The following is a 14139-nucleotide window of genomic DNA, read 5'->3' as shown; positions in this document are numbered from 1 at the left end:
TCACATCATAATGAGTATTGCTAATATAAGGCTATTTGTGTCAATTTATCATTGCTGCCATTGCCTGGTCAAAGATCATGTGGACACAGTGATAATCAGGTTCGTATCATATTTCGTTTCCCTATAAAATGCAGTTTCAACTACTGCTAGACTGTATAATTAATTTGCAGTCCTTGTAAATGCAGAGCTTCCCAGTAATATCATAGAAGTGAATTTTGCATTTTTTTGATCTGTGTTTTCCTACAGACCCTTTCTAAGTCTATACCTGTTCATTGTTGCAGACAATTCTTCACTTCCACATTTTATATGGACGATGTTTTTTCTTTTAAGTTATAAGCATTTTGGTACATAGTCTTTGGCCAAAATTTGCTTTGAGGTTCCTAAAGTGAAACCCTGAAGTCTCCATTTTGCTCCAGTTCAGTCACGAGGAAATGTGGACAGCCATGCATTTGGGAAATTCAAGCCATTGTCCATATACAGACTTGGGAGTTTAAATTTCTATTTTTGAAAATTTTGACCATTACAAATTTTGATTTATGCAAACGAACCACTCTATGTCCTTGCTCTTCTAGATAATGGAAAATGTGCAAAAACATTAAAGAAGATATAGGAAAAGATTATGTGTTGAGGTCTGCATTTTGCCCTAATATTTTGCTAATGCTAGGGGTTGGGAATGAAAGATGTTAGTGCCTCAAGTAAGAGAGGAGACGAAGATTACCAGCTGCAGAATTTGTGGAATGAGTATTATCTTCCAGAGCATTTATGGCAGAAGGTACTTCTGGCCAAAAGTTTACTCACACTCCTCAAAGAGAACTTGGGACCACTAGAAGAGCAACCATAAGTCAAGTTCAAGTATTGGGGATGGGACATGATGGAGCAGCAGAATATGGCACAAGTAATTGCAGAGGTGCAGATGAAGATGTAGAAAATAGAGTTTGGTGGAAAGGAAGATCCAAAGAAACATCCAACGACAAGTAGCAGAAGAGAAAGAGGCTATCAGAAGAGATAGAGGGTAACAGAATACAGCTGCTACAGAAAATAAATCATGAAAGGCAGAACAGAAAGGCAGAAGAGAGGATGGGAGTGCTGATACAAGAAAATAAGATATGAGTATGAAGGATGGCGGTGGATTAGAACTCAATGGAGAAAATAGCCAATACATATCTGATTTGAAAGAGAGTTATAGGTGACATGAAATAAGTTTCAAACAAGTAGAAGAATCCTCTTTACACCCTCATGAAAAATGTATTGTGTGATTACTATTCCCCACTGAGAAGAATTAATGGGTTTTTCTCCTGAACAGGCTCACAAAACAAAAGGCATATTGGTTTTCAGGCTCTGGGATGCATAGAAGTTGAGGCAAACTGACAAAATGTCTTTATTGTGAGAAAAATACAGCATTGCTGTATTTACAGTAGGTCACACAGGTAGCATTTTAAGAGAAGCAAAGCAGGGAACCGCAATAGCATTGCTATCTTTTCTAGTGAGAGAGAAAAAAGCAATGATAATATAAAGAACTGGGCTACTGAGATGGTTTGTGGGTTCCAGTTTATAGTTGTAGTAGTAGTTGTAGTTCCAGTTTATAGTTTGTAGTTATTAGTTGATAATTCATAAGGAAAGTTTTAAACAAATAGATGCAGAGACAATGTTGAGAGACAACTGCGTAATCTCTGCAGAAAACTCTTTGTTTTATTTCAGCAACAGTGAAATTAGGTAAAGGGTAGAAAAAATACAGCAAAAGGGTAGAAGGTTTAGGAATAAAGAGAAATTATTAATGAGTAGAGTCACAGTCAAGTGACTGCAGCTGCAGCTAAAATAATATAATTTAGCCAGAGAATTGAATGAAATCAGAAAAAAAGAATTGAAACAGGTAAAGACTGAAAGAAGTAAGGTAAAGGACCTAAAACTCAAAGGGAAGGATGTGAACAGTGGATACATGACATGAATTTAAGTATTATAAAGAAAAAGGAGCGCAATAGAAGAGCCAGAAGGACTGAGAAATACCTGTTGAAGGATTTGCAGTACTCAGAGAAGAAAGCAAATGCACCGGGCAGGCATGACACATGTTTAGATGTAGAATGCTGAAAAATAATGTGGTAAAGAAACATACATAGAAGACATTAGATATTCAGTCTGGGGAAGAAATTAAGAAAATTATTTTATGAACAGATCTTGAAGATCAGTTTTATATGCTGCAACTGTTCCCTTTAACATTAATGTAGAAATGATTTTGCAGGGCGTTGTGTTGGGGGATATTAATTTCTCTGACACAAATTGGAGAGCAAATGCTATTGGTAATTGTAAGACCACCAGCAGTGCTGAGAAGAGAACAATGCAGCACATTTGGGGACAGATTTTATTTAGCAGTTTCACTGTAGAAAGTGGCACAAAAGTCTGGAGGATGATCATGAGGTTTCGTGATGCTATAAAGGGAAGAGGTCTTGCCAATATTCAGCATGATCAGACTATCATGAGAAGGATTGAAATACTTTGAGAATCACAATGATAGATAGAAATGGGTGTATGTTACAAGGAAAATGTGCAAGTGTTTTTTAGACACTTGAACCAAGGATTCATTAGTTGAAGACAACAGACACATAGAAAGATGTGGAAATGCTAACTTAGGGCTGAGAAGAATCAGGAACACTGGCTGATCACAGGACCACCCTGAAATGCAGAAGCTGGAGAAGACACACGTGACCATAGGTCATGCCATTTTTGAGAGGGGAAGCAAGGCAATCCTTGGCTGAGCAACTGCTCTCATGCATGCCCGTGGAAGTGAGCTGCCCCAAAACAGAAGAAGGATATTTTATTGATGGGAATTGAGGTTCTGCTTAGAAGAAAACTTAAAATAAATTCTAAAGAGGAAGAAGACTGAAAGAAAATTTCATGGTTAATACACTGTGTGTTCAAATGAAACTGGGAAGGTAAAAGAAGCATCTTAGTCACAAAATTGCAAGATTGTGGAGCAGTCCTGCTAGTGTAACAGGCAAGATGCTAACAGTTTTTAGAGAAGCTTAATGAATAGGACATGTCTGCCACGTAGGGGACTCAGTGACCCATGTTCCTCTCCTTCAGCAGTCAGCCAGCACCCCAGCTCCACCACCTGGGATCCAAGTCTGACTGTGATCATGTTGCCACCAGCCCTGTGGCCAGCCCAGACTCTGCAGAGCCTGGTGGAGCTGTCAGGGTGGAGTCCAGCCCTGCTGCCTACCCTCAGGGTCTCCAGTGATGGTCAGGTGGGTGGCAAGGCTGTTCCTGTCACCACTACCAACCTGCTTGGAGGCTGGAGACCTTCACCCAACAGAAGACACCTGCCTAGGCTGTGTGTTTATGGTGGATGCAGCTCCTGACTCGCCTGAGTGGGCACTCCACTACTCCCAGGCAATTCCATTCTCTGGGGCATTCCTAGAACAAGGCAAACCTGCCATGTAACCCAAGGAGTGTTACAGAGCTTATGAAAATATTGATCCAGATCTTAAAATCCTAATACAAGTGACAATTACAAAGTAATTATTCACTGTGGGTTGTGCTAACTTTTTTTGTAATACCCTGGTTGTAATTTCTTCACTGTCTTCATGGCCATTCTAAAGACATCAATAGCAATGCAGATATTTTCTGGTTGGAGAAACAACAGCCAGGAACTCAAAGGCCCCCCAGCAAAGTGGGGACAGAGGAACTGAGCACTTTCGAAGGAGATGATCTGGGGGTCTGTACAACATCTGCTTAGAGAGACCTTGTGAGAGATACTCCATTTCTTAGGGTAGCCTGTTTCACAGAGGGTGAAAACCAGGCCTGGAGACTGTGTTAATGCTTTGTCCAGGACCCAACATGCTAAATAACCATAAAAATTATAATTTCATTGACATCAGATTTAAGTTTTTGATGGCAAGGCCTAGACTGGAAGAACAATAATACTTGTGTTGGTTATAGTACGGAAACTTTTAGAAACTTCTAGAAAGTTTAGAAAAATCAGTCATTGAGGTAATGGCCAAATTGCTCTGGATGACCTCAGAAAAATAATCTATTCCTGGTATTTGGCTGAAACTCCTTAGAATGCTTATTTCTTTTGCATTTTCCTGAAGACAACACTTTTTCCTGTCCCTTGCACTCAGGAAATAAACTCTCTTCCAGTGCTGTAATGGAGGACTGTAAAACCCTCCCTCAGAACACGTGATGGGAACCAGGCATCTATCCTGCTGCACGACATGGCATATCATCTGTGTCTTGCATGCAGTTAAAAGTAACAGCTATATCCATTAATTTTCTTGTTGATGCTTCCCTGGCAGTATGACTCAGTGCTGGGGAGCACATTCCCTGAATTACATTTTTAAAAAAATCTGATCACAACTTGCTGTACAAAGACTCAGTTGATTGTTTTCCGTTTCTAAAATGAACTGAATATCATATCCTTTGATAATTTAAATGAGTGTAGCTGTTGGAATGGCCTGTGCCAGCTGAGGATATGCCTCCATCTCTCCTAGCATCACCTAACCTCAGCTCACTTTGGTATTCAATGCTTTATCTAGGCTTGGCTAAATTCTTCTGCCTGCTTATATAGTACAAAGTGATTTTAAAATTGCTGGAGTAATCAGCAGAACTTTTCCAGTTGTAATAGAGTTCTCTGCCTGCAGAAAGATCATGGCATTATGGAACCATTTTGTGCATTGGTCATGTTTCCACCCTTGAAATAAATGAAAGCCATTTGCCGTATGTGAACAGTAGAGCAGGCTAACACTGAGGTATACTTGCTGAGGCTCTTCATGCAGTAGAAAATAAAAGGACCTACTTCTAAATCCAGATCTCCTGGGATTAAGGAATTAAAATCAGTTTTTTTTGTTTTTTCCACCCTTTTCTCTACCATGTCCAAAGATAGACCAGTTAGAGTGGAAAATCTAACTTAGTGCAAATGTATTGAGTACACAAAATTGGTATGTGCCTATATATTGGTAGGTTAACCACTTTTCATGCCCTACTGGGACTCCTAGACACATGTACTCAGACAGCTATTTATGTGCTGGGATTTTTTCACATAATTTAGGGGTATGCAAGTTCATACTGCTAGTTTAAAATATAAATTCATTTATATAAACATGTGCAGCCAATACAAAATTCTGTACATGTGACAGCACTGAAATCATAAGTTAACCAAATGAGATGAAAAAAGTCTGAGAGTTTATAAACTCAGCAGGATTCTGGACAAAAAACACCAGAGACTTTAAAATAAAAATGGAAATGTTTATGTTGGATGATATTGAAAGTATAAGCAATACAAGCAACATCAGTTCCTTCATTCTATAGTGCCCATGAACATCCCAAATTCTCTATGATATCTAGCCGTGTGCCATTTTAAAACAAAATTACCCTCCCATAATTACTCACTTTTTTACTATTAATATGTTTTGTCAAGCACACACTTGCATTTATATGTAGGGAGATATCACTGACCTCTCTTTTTAATTTTGCTAATAATTTAAAATACAAGAATTCTAATTCATCCGTGTTTGTCCCCTTTGTTAAAATAGTTAGCTACTCAAATGCCTGAATGCTGTAGCTTTTAAAAAGCTATATGAAACTTACATACAGTGTGACCACACTTGTTGTCTGATGAACAAAGACTGTGGGTGTATGTACCAAGAGTTTTTATGATGGTTTGAAGAATTTTGGAATGGCCTTGTAGTCCTCATTCTGCTTGTTAAAACTAAGAGGCATTTGGGATGAATGATAATGCTACAGGAGCAAGTTTACTCAGGTGTCATTTACCCTCAGGTGGCATTTTGCTGGCATACATGATGATTTGGATCATCACTACCTTGTAGCATGTAAATCCTGAGATTGTAATTTGCACAGAAAATTGGTTTTCTTTGTAGGATTAATGCAAAAATAATATTAAAGATGGAGGAAAGAGTAGGCTCTCTGTTGTACTCCTACCCCCTTACATCTGGAAATTTTTTAATTTCACATATTGATAGCGTTTGTGGCATATTTTTTACAAAGTGTTAGTGGTGGATGGAAGAAGATTTTCTGAATGAGGAAGTAAGACAGGGCACAGAGAACCCTAAAGTCCAGAAAGCCTAGTATAAAACCCATTGCCTGTCAAAATAACTGCTATTTGCAGCTGAGAATGCTCATCAGGTTCCAAATATTTGGCTGCAGTTCTCTTTCCATAAACATTGGAGTCACATCATACATGTCTACAGGGCTCAGCCACACCTCTTCTGCCTTTGCCTGCCTGCCTCTAGTGGTGCAGCCAACACTACAGTCCAGAATACTCTCCTTATCATTCTTAGTTCCTCCTTTTAAACCTTTAAACGCTTGTTCTGGGCCTTCAACAGGCCATCTTTCCCTCACCTCTCTCCAATTTGGAGTTGCTGACCTCTTTGTACATTGGCAAACCAGGTCTTACTTATGCTTCATGTGACTCTGATCTTAACCTACATGTTGATAGAAATAGCTGGTGCTGTTTTAACTTTCAAGAACAGTTTGAAGGCTTAAGAGCTATCTCCACCCTGTTGCCCTATTTAACCTAAAACAGATTGCTAAAACGTTGGAGATGCCAAAGGTTGTGCTAGTGAGTTCCATTTGGGTCTCCCACCCAAATTAAAGGGTGGAGAAATCCAGATACGATGCCATTCAGGAGGGCCAAAAGCCCTGTAAGACTCCATGAAAAATATTTATTTTTCATTTTTTAATCAAAACCAGAATAAACAGCACCACATCTTTGCTTTAAACTCAAGCACACGAGAAATTTGGACCACCACCGAAGGTGGAAATTCTACATACCTGACCTTATTGTCATATTTTTAAGCAGAAACACAATGGTTTTAGTGAAGTGTTTTTTCTTAAAACAGAGGACTGTCTAGCACTTGGGAAGTTTTGGTTGTTTGCATTTAAATGTGTGTGAAAAAATATCATGCCCATTTGCAACATGCCTGCATGTTGATAATCTATGTGCAGGTAGTGTTACATGTGAAAAGCAAATCCTGGGAGGTACCTGCTTAAACCTGTCTATGGCAAGGAAGCCTTCTCACTTCTGTGCATTTTATGTAGAGTATAAATAGATAGATAGACAAATAGATAGATAATGATAGATAGATAGATAGATAGATAGATAGATAGATAGATAGATAGATAGATAGATAGATGATAGTCAAAAACCAGCTTGCCACCAGTGCTAGCTGACAGGCTTTGCCAAAATGGCCTGCTCTCATACTTTCCCCAACAGCTGTTGGAGGAATCATAGGAAGGGCTTCCTTATGCCATAGATATCCTGATCAGAAATGTAGCTACAGAATTTCTTTAGAGCATTATGTAGATGGTGCCTACTGGTTGTCTACTGGATGTTTTCAGTATTCTGGTTTGACTGGGAGAGAGTTTAACTGATTCATACAGGATAGTGGGAGGTTGTGTTTTGGATTTCTGATGAAGACGGTGTTGATAATATTGGGATGTTTTGGTTACTGTTGAGTGATTACACAGGGTCAAGGCCTTTTCTGCTTCTCAGACTGCCGCACCTGTGAGCAGGCTGGGAATGTACAAGAATAGGGACACAGCCAGGACAGTCAACCACAACTGACCAAAGGGATTTTCCAGACCATATGGCATCACCCTCAGCAATAAAAGCTGGGAAGTGGAAGTTTCTTGAGGGCTGCCATTACTAAGGTACTGGCTGGGCATCACTAGATTATGTTTCTTTTGTGTCATATTTTTTTAGTTGTCAATTTTTCCCTATGGTTTTTCAAATAATTAAACTGTCTTTATCTCAACACATGTTTTCTCACCTTTACCCTTCTGATTCTCCCTCCGTCTTGCTGTGAGGGCATGAGACAGTGACTGCATGGTACTTAGCTGCCTATCATGGTTAAGCCATGACAAGAATTGAACTGCTATAGGAGCCCATCAACTCCTCCTGAATTCCTGGAAATCAGAGTTCAGAATGTGGTTTGTGAAATTGTTATGAATGTGCATCTACAGTGCTTAATTTGCCTTGTTTCTGCTCTGCTGCACTCCTAAACAGTATTTTAATAGCAGTGAAGAGAAAAAAAAAAAAAAGGATGAGATTCATCTGACTAAATATAAACATCTACAATAAAAGTAATCACTTCTGGCTACCTTTGTAGTCAATGGAGAGAAACAAATATTTATAAAGTATGATTAATCTCATTCTGAGGTAGATGTCTACCTCGTGCTGGTTTTGGGTGGGGTAGAGTTAATTTTCTTCACAGTGGCAAGTGTGGGGGCTATGTTTTGGATTTATGCTGAACACAGGGTTGATATTATAGAGAAGTTTTTGCTATTGCTGAACAGGGCTTACACAGAACCAAGGCCTTTTCTTTCTCCTTTTGTACTGCTGCACAGGTGAGGAGATTGGAGGTGCATGGAAGGATGGGAGGAGACAGAGCCAGGACAGGTGAAGCCAGTCAACCAAAGGGATATTCCAGACCATATGACATAAAGTGAGGGGAAGAAGAAGGAGGAGATCTTTGGAGTGATGGTGTGGGGCTGGCTGCTGGCTGGGGTTAAACCACAACAATGTCTAAACTAGTTTTCATGAAAAAAAAAAGCCCGATTCTCAACATAATAGGAGCCTCTGATGACAACTTCAGGCATAGGTTTCTTCACTTTAGAAATCCTTATCCAAAGGGAGATGAAGTGAATCTCACAGAAGGAGATGCTAAGAAGAAATAAACTACCCCATAAGGCCAGACCATCTAGCTTAGTACCACCAGAGCCTGATACCTGAGACAAGATACTTAAAGAATAATGCAAGACCAAGGCAAGCATGATCTTTCTTTGTTTTCATCTCCCAGCTTCTGAGGCCAGCAGATTACAGTCTCCATGTGCCAGAGTTCTCCCTCTGAATCATTGCTTATTATGATGTCTTCTATGCATTTGTTTAGACCAGGGAATTAAAGTATCCCACTGGCCCTCCCCATCAACTGTCCTCTGAGGCTTCAGGACTCTTGTCCAGCATTAATAGCATTTTACTACTCCTAATCTGCCCACATACAGAAACTGTTTCAGTCTAATTCCTCTGTACTTTCTCTATTTCTACTATTGTATTCAACTAATATGTGCATCATGGATCATACTGATGTATTTTATTCTTAGTTTCTTTCCTGATATTTCCTAATGTCCTAGCTGTCTTTTTGACCCCTACTGTGTATTACACTATTTTTGGAGGTAATTATTCACCATTACTACAGAACTGGGTTCTTTAATAGTGGCGATTAATAAATAAATGAACCAGAGGTATTTTTTACCTGTGTGTGTTGCTTTACACTTGTCAAATAAACTCCAAATTCTATTTTGTCCCTTAGCCCTAGATGATTCTTCTGCAATTCTTTGCATTTATCTTGATTATGGCTGCTCTGGTCTATTTTATATGGTCTGCAAATGCTGCTGCCTTCTTATTCATCCAGGTCCTGTATAAATATGTTAAACAGGAGAGATTCCAGAACAGTTTGACATGGGACAACAGAGATATACTTCTATGAAAAGTGACCTCTTAGCCTCAATCTTTGCTTTGTGTATTTTAGGCAGTTATTTATCTTACAACAGCTGAGTTTTTTTTAGAAATTCTTTAATAGAGGACCTCACCACAGTCTGTTAAATTTTATGGTGAGTATTTGCAAGTTAGGGATTGAAAGGAGTTTTACCAAAGAGGGACAAAGTGAATTGTAAAATATACATTGTACTAGATTAGAGAACTGGGGCTTTAGGTAGTGGAGGAAAAGCACAGATCATCTTATAATAAGTAACAGAGGAACTGTGTGAAAAAAGAGAAGACTGGGGGAAAAAAGAAAATTGCTTTCATTATACAATAAATTAGTTTAAATGAGTTACAATACTAGTACTTGGAAGAGCAAGGTTCAAAGGAGGAATCTTTCCTCTCCATGTTTCAAGCCTGCTGCTTTAGAGTCTGCCTGCCTGCTTCTCATGTGAAGCCGTAGCACACCCTGTGAAGTATAAATATGGATTCCTTTAGAGGTTTGATGACATTTTGTTGGAAGACACAAACATGTTTCTTGCAGATTTGTGATCTGCAAGAATTCAGCGTGTGCCAGTACATTGGGGACTGTGCCATAGATCACAGTCCAAAATTGCCAGTTCACTCTATTTATTTACCTGGGTTAATAGAAACAAAAGAATATTGAATTGCAATTAAGCTGAACTTGGAAAAGGATTTATGAAACCTTGTCAGCTGTGTTATCCAACACAATGCCATTTGTGGGAGAACAAAGATTGTTCATTTAGAATATGTTGAAACCGTAAGTGAAATCACCTTACAAATATTTTTTCTCCTTGAACGGATAACATCTGACGGAGGGGAAAGCAATGCCTAACCCACTATTAAACATTACCAGGTTACCATTATAGTTAATTAGTAAGGCATTACCCATAATTCTCTGAAGACAATCACTTTCTGGCTGTCACCCAGGCCTGCTGCAGTATAGGCTCACTGACTCCAGAAAACTGACAAAAGTTGTTTTTCTGCAAGAAGCATGTTGTGAAAGAAGGCTGGTGAAGGTGAAACACGTGTTGTTACTTTGTCTTTAAGAGACCAGTTTGATCACAGCACTTCTGATGTTCATTTCAATGTCAGGGAAATTTTTGCATCAATTTTAAAAGTATAGCTCTATGTACTAATTGCTTTTTCTCTTTGGCAGATACCTAACTTTAACTAGAAGCTTATTTTAAACTTATGCCATAGTTGATAATTCAACAATAGAATATGAAAATCAGGTCACAGTTTCAAAAACTGCAAGATTTTTTCAGCCTTTGAAGAGAAGAACTTCTTTGGAGATCTGGGTGTATCCAGAGTGCATCCTCAAGTTCATTCATGGCATAAAACCAGGAAGAGTGGCTGATACACCAGGCTTATTGGACTTCTCTACAAGGATGTCCTGACAGTAATGCTGAACATGTTTGTGTGGGACACATGTGTTGGCTCTTTGGATTGTGCCATTATGGCCCACTTCCTGACCAGGAAAGTGCCAGCATGACTGTGGCTACAGCCCATTCAGCTGCTGAAATGAATAGAATGCCATGCTTTAATCCATAATGAACATCCTGGTATTTAAGCCCCCACATTTTCAAGGTGAATTTTCAACGACCTTTGAAAAGATCTCTTGCCTTTCCATTTCTCTCATGCTTTTATTTTAATGTTATTCTAGCTGGTGATGCCAGAAGATGTGAAGATTAGGAAAAACCCCGCATGTTATTACTCAGCAATCTTGTTGCTCAGCTGGGCTGCATTCTCCACAAACTGCATTCAGTACTTTGCTCATTGAAACACCAGAGTGCTGGTGGCATAGCCCAGAACACAAGTTGCATTATAAGATCTCTGTCAGGAGCATATTGGATAAGAAGACCTCATGTAGCATGGTGGCTTAGCATGTTCCATTTGTGGAGCACAATTTTTTAAACAGAGAGTATGTAAATGGGGTAATTCACCACGAATTCATGGCTTTGTACTGGTGACAAAGGACACCTATTTGAATCTTCTTGTTCAGCTGCTGATTGTTATTTGGCGCTCCACATTGCTACGTGGGTCAGGGGTGGTAAGGGACAGAAATGGAGTATGTGAGAGAAGACTACCTCAGTAACTAAGTAGCCTTGGACAGATGTTGTGCATAAGTTTGCCTGGGGTTCAGAACTTAGCCACCTCCTCACCCAAAGAGCACTGAGACACTTCATCTGGAAAGCAGCATCTACTCAAAATGTATGAACAAAGGTATTCCTCACAAAACTTTTTGTGGATGCCACCCTCATCCTCAAACTAGAGCATGAAGTCACCCTTCTCATCCTCCTCTACATAGCAATGTAATGGTGTGAGCCTTCAGCTTTGAGGTGTAGGAAATCTAGATTCAGATCCTCTTCATCTTAGAGACATGAAGATTCAGATCTCCCACTTGAGTGCCTTAAACCCTGGCTTTGGGGAAGCAAAGGGACGTGAACTTAGTTCATTTTGTCAAAGTAAATGCAAAAAAAGAGAGCTGAGACTTAAAAAGAGGGAGATGTGGGCAATTTCCTGAAGGATGAAGTCCTGGACTTTTGATCTGTACATTCGGATAACTATTCCTGTTTATTATATCAAGAAGTCACAGCATAAAAAGAACTGAATTGAAAAACCCCAAACCAAACCCTTTTCAGGGGCCTAAGTATTTTTGCATCTAACCACAGGTCCTTTCATTGCTAATTTTTATGATTCTCTATCTCTTTGATGCCCCTGCGGTGATTTCCCTTCGTTTTACTGTAGCAAGCATGGTGGCCTGTTACAGTAACCTTCTTTCTGAGAACATGACTGTAAGCTGTGCGTGTACATACGGAATATGTGGCGCGTGCTCTAGCCTCACTTCCCAGAGCAGTGGTATTATTCTTACTTTGACTCACTTAGTAATTTCACTAATGGCTGGAAGAAGAATAATGGAAACCGGGAGATTTGGCTCATGAGATACAGCTGCTGTGCTGTAAAGCCCCCTTTGGAGATATCATTTGGGGCCAATTTCCTTATTCTGTAGTCAGGCAAAACTCCCATTGACGTCAATAGGAATTTTCCTTCCATAAAAAATGGGGGCTCAGGTTTGGCCCTGATTGTTTTGTCAGCTTGGACCACTTCAGATAATGCCATTATTTTAAACACCCATCGATGGGCAGAATGCCTCTGTAATGTATTTAAGATATCCTCAAGTTGCATAAAGAGCTAAAATAAGGAAAAACTAGTCATCAGCAGCCTTTATTTCAGTCTTCCCTACTGCATCTTGTATGAATTGTTGGACCTTCTCATATGCATAAAGATAGCAGGTATTTTGAATTTAATCTTTCCAAATGCATTTTAAATCAGACATATGGTAATAGCTTGTAAGTAGAAATGTTAATAAAAGTGCATCACATTCAGGGATATTCATCAATGTGAACCACTTACTCCATCCCAAGCTGAGGAAAAGTAAATGTTATCCATTTTCACATAGGTTTTTAGCCAAAGTCTTTTAAGCATATAACTTTACAACTTTCATAAAAAGATCATAAAAATGAAAAATGTGTTTTGCAATGAATCTGCCACTGATATGAGTGTTCAATTAAATGGACCATGCAAGAAAAGAGGAAAGATTTGCTACTGGGGTATTGCCAGCGATATCCTTTGACACTTCTATGGTCTCATGTGTTCCCGATCAAGCAGTACAGAGCACTGGAAAATCCCAAACCAATTAGCTTGAAACTAGAGCAGTCTGTATACATTTGATATGCAGTCAGAGGACTCTGACTTGAAATGATTGGCACTGAACTATGGCCTTTCTATTAACTTACCTTAAACCATTTTTGCCCTTTTGTTGACACAGAAATTCACCAAATCTATTTATACTCTGGAAAATTGCATGTTTCTGCTTAGACAACAGATTCAAACTGTGTTTTTACTAGTGGCAGCCATTTGGAATTCTTTCCTACCACACTGTATCCCATTTCACTTTAAATCTTCTCTTCTGGACACGCACAAGATTCATACTTCTGTAAAATCTAGTTACCAAATCTGGTAATTTATCATTGACATTACCCAGCGAAATATGTAACTGGTTCTAGTCCAGCTCTTAAATTTGTTGTATTTTGTTCCCATCACATAAATTTCAGTTTTTCTGGTGCAGTTTGGTACAGTTCCCAGTGTAAGATACAGGCTGCCATACATGTTGTACTGCATGTGTAGAGACAAGATTGTCAGCTGTGCTGTCCTGTCCTTTGTCTTCAGCCTCAGCCTCCCTCCTGTCCTTCTGTGCTGCTGGTTTGAGGACAGATGACCATGAAATAAGGACTGTTAGTTGATCTGTTTGAACCATTGTTGAAAGCCTTGGAGCTGATGGATGCTGAGATTGCCATGGTTCATAAAGTTGCCTTTCACCTTTGTGGTGCAGGTTCCAAGGAAGAATCAAGAAGGGAAGTTCTAGGGAAGAATAGACAGACTCTCCTGGTGGCAAAAACCCTGCCTGCAATCTGACCTGGGAACCAATGGAAACCATGGTTTCTCTACCTGTAATCTTTTGATTTTGGTGCAACCCCCCAAATACGAGATAGCGAGAGAGCTGTTGGTTTGGGGAGACAACTGCTCTGCTGTCCAACCACTCATTCTGACCAAAGAAAGAAAAG

This window comes from Motacilla alba, chromosome 1A, assembly GCF_015832195.1.
Source record: "Motacilla alba alba isolate MOTALB_02 chromosome 1A, Motacilla_alba_V1.0_pri, whole genome shotgun sequence".
NCBI classification, from domain to species: domain Eukaryota; kingdom Metazoa; phylum Chordata; class Aves; order Passeriformes; family Motacillidae; genus Motacilla; species Motacilla alba.
Note: the sequence above shows the minus strand (reverse complement) of the source record.